Consider the following 6783-nt stretch of genomic DNA (forward strand, 5'->3'; position numbering starts at 1 on the left):
TCAATTTAATAGAAACCTTGCTTGCAATTTAATTCTTTGCCGTCCATCGACGTCCAATCCAATCCAGTTTGACTGAGAGGGCAAGGGCGTAGGTTTGCATAGGGACGATAGGGACAAAACACTACTAACTTTTCAGGATGCCAAATTGTACCCACCAACTTTTAAGCAACCTAATTTGCATTTTATAATGAGTTCGAGTACAGTGTATCACAAAAGTGAGTACACCCCTCACATTGCTGCAGATATTTAAGTATATCTTTTAGGGCTGCAGCTATCGATTATTTTAGTAGTCGATTAATCGATGAACCATTAGTTTGAATAATCGAGTAATCAGATAAGGAACATGAAAAATTAAATTACCTGAGGTGAGCCTCAAACGGTGTAAAAACTAAATAAAGGAGGATCTATGTACAACATAAAAAACAATTGGCTGACTTAGATAGCAAAAGTCCGCTAGTTCAAATGCTATAAAATGCTAACTTTTTATCAAGGATCTTAACAAATGGTTCAGACACATATTCCCACAAAAATAGGCTAAATATACCTATAAACTAAATTACAAATGCATTAAAAAAACATTAGCGCAAACAAAAACGTAGCTTATGTTGGTCTTCACAGAGAGCACCTGGATTCAGCCATGTGAAATGAGGCAGACTAGAAGGTAGTGTATCCAGCCATATCAATAAAACTAAATGCAAACACTTTCAAAATGAACCATTACAACGCCACTTGTATTCAACGAATACTCGAAGTAGCAAAATTTAATTTGAATCTTTTTTTCTAATCGAATACTCGAGTTAATCGATTAATCGTTGCAGCACTAATATCTTTTCATGGGACAACACTTACAAAATGACACTTTGACACAATGGAAAGTAGTCTGTGTGCCGCTTATATAATAGAATAAATTTATTTCCCCCCTCAAAATATAGCCATTAATATCTAAACCCCTGGCAACAAAAGTAAGTACACCGCATGGGAACTATGTACATCCCTAAATGTCCAAATTGAGTACTGCTTGTCATTTTCCCTCCAAAATGTAGCGTGTCTCGTTACAGGAGTACTGTCAGCATTGCTGCAGAGATTGAAGGTAATTTAGATTGTCTTCCTGTATGTTGTAAGGATAGAATTGACCCTACCTTACATTTACTCCTTTTCATTAGCTAAATGTGCCAGTTCAATTCCCATAGACGGAGTTTGACTTTTGAGGCAGGGACAACATGTTGATGACCCCAAAACGCAGTGTCAGCAATAAAATTAACTTACAACAATTTTTATAATAATATTTTGAAAATGAGTGTTTTTTTGTTCCCCATCATTCTTGAGGGGAATTCCAAATCAGACAGCCTATGCTTTCCTTTTCGCCAAGATTGTCATCCATTGAATATGGTATGCCCACCGGTGTCGTGCCAATGTAGTTACCCCAGTCAAAAATTGTATCCCCTGGGCGGTGCCACTGCGCTGCTCTGGTTTGCGTGTCATGGTGATGTAGTTATCTACGAGGTTTTAAAAGATGGCACATCCATCAAAAAAAAACAACTTTTTTTCTGTCGTATAACGTAACATACATACTGAATGTAAAAAAGGCAATGTTTAACCGTTTCACTCGTAGGATCACCTATAACTTTTATTACTGTAATTCAAGTCCTGTATGGAGTTTCTCCAGTTTAATAAATGTCGATGTCCAAAATATATAACTGTGGTTCTTTTCTGGCTTCAATTAATTGTTTAAGTCAACGTAACTCATAACTAATGTGTGTGTGTGTGCACCCCCGTGGCCAGTAGACACAATTTTTGACAGGGGTAACTACATTGGCAAGACGCCGGTGATGGCTCTGTTGTACAATTAGCGTCTTTAGTGGGGCAAATTGAAACTCTGCTCACCATTTGACGGTGGTCTCTGGGGTTTCATGGTCCACATTTTCAATCTTTGGTTCTTGCTCAGTACTTGTTGTCCATTATGAAAGCTTAGGTTTGAAAAAAATTACGTGTATCCATCTTGCCTCTTTGGTCCTCTGGTGTTTTTGGCTAAGCAAAGCAAATGCCCGTCTAAGGTGGAGTCACATGATCTGTTCGAATAATATTTTGGCCCAATAGAAAAATATCTTTTTTTTTTTTTGTTACTTTCATTCATTTTTGTTGTTTGTTGTATTGCTTTACAAATTTTATAGACAATATTTTACTAGAAAATTCTTAATTTTAAAATCATATACTGTATAGACCCCAATCACCAACGTCACACAATCACATGATCGCTGTATTGTGCCGCCATATTGTCCGTCATTGTGTGTCCGTATTGTCATTGATCGTAGTTTCTAAAGGTGGATTCACTTGCAAATTATGAAAGCCCCAGTGCTTTCAGACGCCGTCATTTGGAAAAGCTTCGGTCGATCCAGTCGCCAGATCCATATTTGATGCCCAAACCGATGTTTCCTCCCGTCCGGTCCTGTCCCGTGCGTCAGAGCTCGTCCTGAGACCACAAAATTTCCAATCATACTCCAGTTTATGTCACGATGAGGAGTAGGGTACCCAAAATCAGCACCGGCCCGAATATACAGGGTGACCCCAAAAAAAGTTTACATTGCCATAATACAACTTAAATGCCATGTTTATTCAGCTTAGAATTAGAATTTAATCACAAATTATACATTATTGTAAAGAACATGTACAGTACACTCTGTTTTTCAATGTGTCCTCCCTTAAGTGTTACAACAGCCTCTAGGCGCCTGCGGAACGCTTGACAGGTCTTCTTTATGTAGGATGTTGTCATCTTTTCCCAAGATCTAACAATGGACCTCTCAAAGGCTGCCACAGAAGTTTGTGGCTTCTTAAAGGCACTGTCCTCCACAGTTGCCCATATGCTATAATCCAGGGGATTGAGATCTGGACTCTGGGGTGGCCACATATCACCTTGTCAATCAACTTTTTGGTCCGCACAGATCGGCACTTCCAGACCCAGGTTTTCGTGAGGCTGTTCCAGTATCTTTCAGCTTCTTTTTGACTTTGTAGACTGCACATCTGGACATTCTCAGATTTGCTGCAATCTCAGTAGGTGTCAGACCGGCACGCAGCAATTCAGGTACAGCTAAAGTTTTCTTCATTTTCAGCAGAAGCACAGGAATTGTAGAGACGAGAGATTGCCAGCTGCATTGAGTGACCTTAAAGAATCACTTAAGCATGACAACCTATTTAGATATGTTTATATGGCTTTTAAACAAGCAGTCAACTGAGTGTAAACTTTTTTTTGGGTCACCCTGTAAACCGACATTTGGTCAGCTGAGCGTCACCTTTGTCACGATTGTAAAATGAAACTTGATCGACAACGGGTCGGTGGGTGCCGAAAAATAGCTGCCCCGCGTGAAATGTCCCCCCTGACGGGAGCGCTTATTTATAACGCTTTGTTGATGTGAAAACATCAAATGTTTTCATGGACGCTTTACAGTAATGGATTTACGACCAGTGTTGTTAATCTTACTGAAAAAAAGTAATTAATTATAGTTACAAATTACTTCTCACAAAAAGTAATTGCGTTAGTAACTCAATTACCTGAATGTAAGAGTAATTAGTTACTTGGCAAAGTAATTGGTGATAATTACTTTTTTTTCCCCTCAAAAAAAAAAAAAAACAAAAAAACAAAACAAAAAAAAAAAAACATTGGCCACACTATGTGAAGTTTTTTGTGAAGGTTTTTGGTACAATTGGCCCGAGCCCAATTCTTTACCCGAATTTACCCTTTACCCTGAATCAACTGTTAAAAGTTGTTAAAATTGCTCCCATTATTGCATTTGTTCCCTTCTCTCTACTTTCGACATATGAAAGTTTTAAAACTGTTTCATCATTTAAAGATAGATTCAAGTCAAGATTTTGCCGATTTAGAAGTATTTTAGATAAAAAGTTACTTAGGTTCGCTAGGAAGGTTCTCTACAACAGAGCCGTCCTAAAAAGTCTACTGCTTTAAGATGGCGGCTGTCTACTAACACATTTAGTGCCATGCAGTGTTGTTAATTTTACTTTAAAAAAGTAATTAATTACAGTTACAAATTACTTCTCCCAAAAAGTAATTGCGTTAGTAACTCAGTTACCTGAATGTAAGAGTAATTAGTTACTTGGCAAAGTAACTAGTGATATATATATATTTTTTTTTTCTCAAAAAAAAAAAAAAAAAAAAACACAGGTCACACAATGTGAAGCTTAAAGGGTTTGGGGGACAATTGGCCCTAACCCAATTCTTTACCCTCCGCTTAACTAGACACAAGGGTATTGCGATAACTAGCTAGTAACCTTTGCTATGTGTGGAAGTCATTTAAAGTTGTGAATCAATCGTTAAAGTTGTTAAAATTTCTTCCGTTATTGCATTAGTTCCCTTCTGTCTACTTTAAACATGTGTAAGTTTTAAAACTGTTTCATCATTTAAAGATAGATTTAAGTTAAGATTTTGCCGATTTAGGAGCATTTTAGATTTTAAAAAAATTACTTAGGTTCGCTAGGAAGGATCTCTACATCAGGGCCTTCCTGAGAGGTCTACTGCTTTAAGATGGCGGCTGTTTACAAACGCATGTAGTCCTTAAAAGATGTTGGCAATGCAGCAGTGTCTGTCATTTGCATCTAGTTCTATAATATGGTATCTACCGTGTCATGTGGGCGTAGTTTGTCGGCTATGGCTGCAGTCAGGTATTATTGGAGCCACCTAGCATCGCGGTTGCAACGGCGTCTTCCCCACTCCTGCTCAGCTCTCGTCCCCGTGAGTCCGTTTCTCTCAGACTTTTTTTTTATTCAACCAACTTAGTAACGCATAGTAACGCACGCCTTTCCCGCCTCAGTAACGGTAACGGCGTTGCCAAGATGAGAAAAGTAATTAATTAGATTACTCATTACTGAAAAAAATAACGCCGTTAGTAACGCCGTTATATTGTAACGCCGTTATTAACAACACTGTTTACGACTGTAAGATCAGTTTTAAATAATTAAATTACACAAAATATTAGTACTGTATTTTAGTAAGAAATCGTGGACTGGGCCACATAACCATCTTTGAACAGAAATGTATTAGTCTACAAGTTTTCACGACCATATCCCAATGACAATCACACAGGTATGACATTTATTAGTTCAAGCAGAGTAAAATAATACATATTCACGGTACAAGAAAGTCGTTTCCGTGTGGGCGCTCCCGTCAGGGGGGACGTTTCACGCAGGTCGGCTATCTTTCGGCACAACACCTGTTGTTGCGCTCACCTTCTTGCTGCGCGACCGTGGCGACGAGTTTCGTAGTCTCCGTCTGATGATGTCTGCGATCGTGTTGGCATCTTATTGATGTTTTTGCCGCTGTCTAACGGCTGTCGACACAAACGCATCATGGACCGAGATAAAACAAACTGCGCTGCTTTCGAGATTTGCCCTTTTAACAATTGGCACACAGCAACTACTAAAATGACCGTTTATCTTCTCTGTTACTGCAACCAACCGCCACACATGCCTTCACCATTTTGATTAATCAATGTTAACGATTGTCAGGAAGGTTTTTGGGTTCGTTTACTCGGCGGTGATTCCTTAGACAAGCAGAAAAACGCAATAATAGGAGGAATGTACGTAGCGGTAATATGTAAACACGATGAGCTGACGGACAATATGGCGGCACCAGTCAGGGGGCGGAGTTGTGACGTCACGTGATTGGGGTCTATAGGAAAGTCAATTACATGCAATGACACTTTTCGGCCACCAGGGGGGACCTGGCCCTCCCTGAAATCCGCTTATGCCATTTTCCCCCTAAAACACACGTTTGATTGGCTGATGACTTGCATTTATTTAAAATGTATTGATTTATTTTCTACATTATCTAAAAAATGTTATTTGTAGCCTATGCAGATTTTTATAGACCATACATTAATCATAATCGAAGTAAAAAGTTTTCATTTTTTGTTGAGTTTGGCTGTGCTTGTGGGCAAAAGCAGTAGTGTTTTATCTGAAGGAAGGATCCATTTATATTTATTTTTGTTATACTCTAAGAAGTTTTTTTCAGTTATATTTAACTTTTATTTAGACACGATGTTGAGTGGTCTTAAGGCAAATGTTTATTTTTTTTGCATTCCTCGATAGTTGAGATTATTAACAAGTTGGTATTTATTGTGTGTGTGTGTGAATATAATTTATGTTCAAATATTGCAATTTCAATTTGCTAATAAAATCCAGACATTTATTCTTGAAGTTTTCAAAAGGTATCTTTATTAGTTTTTTAAAAAACAAAGGTTTGAATCGAACGGTGTATCACCTGAACCAATACACGAGAAAGTTAGCATAAGTCAATACAGATTTATGTTGCATTGATCATTTAGCCTATCAATTAATTAGGTTCATATTCGTGAGTAATGTAGCCCTGACATAGATTTCATAATTATATTGATATATTATGATGTCTATGGCCCTGGCCCCCGTTCACCCAATCTGGTTGGTCTTATTAATGTCCTGTCCCCAGCAAAAAGTGTTCATGCAGGTTATGCTGTATATCGTCCCTACCAATGTTGAAACCAAACCTACGCCCTTGTGAGAGGGCAGCGATCATTGGATTGTTAAGTGGCTCTTTTATATTTGAAATATGTAGCCTTTTATCTGGAAAGTAACTATTTTGAGTAATTTAATAAAACCTAATTCCATAATGAATAGCGACAAATACATTTTTTGGCCGCCAAGATATGTTTTTTATTTACTTTCATATAATTTAGTTAGCTAATTGCTTGCCATTGACAATGAGAGACATTCAGAGGTGGGTAGTAACACGTTTCATTT

The sequence above is a fragment of the Corythoichthys intestinalis genome, chromosome 8 (genome assembly GCF_030265065.1).
Source record: "Corythoichthys intestinalis isolate RoL2023-P3 chromosome 8, ASM3026506v1, whole genome shotgun sequence".
Classification (NCBI taxonomy): domain Eukaryota; kingdom Metazoa; phylum Chordata; class Actinopteri; order Syngnathiformes; family Syngnathidae; genus Corythoichthys; species Corythoichthys intestinalis.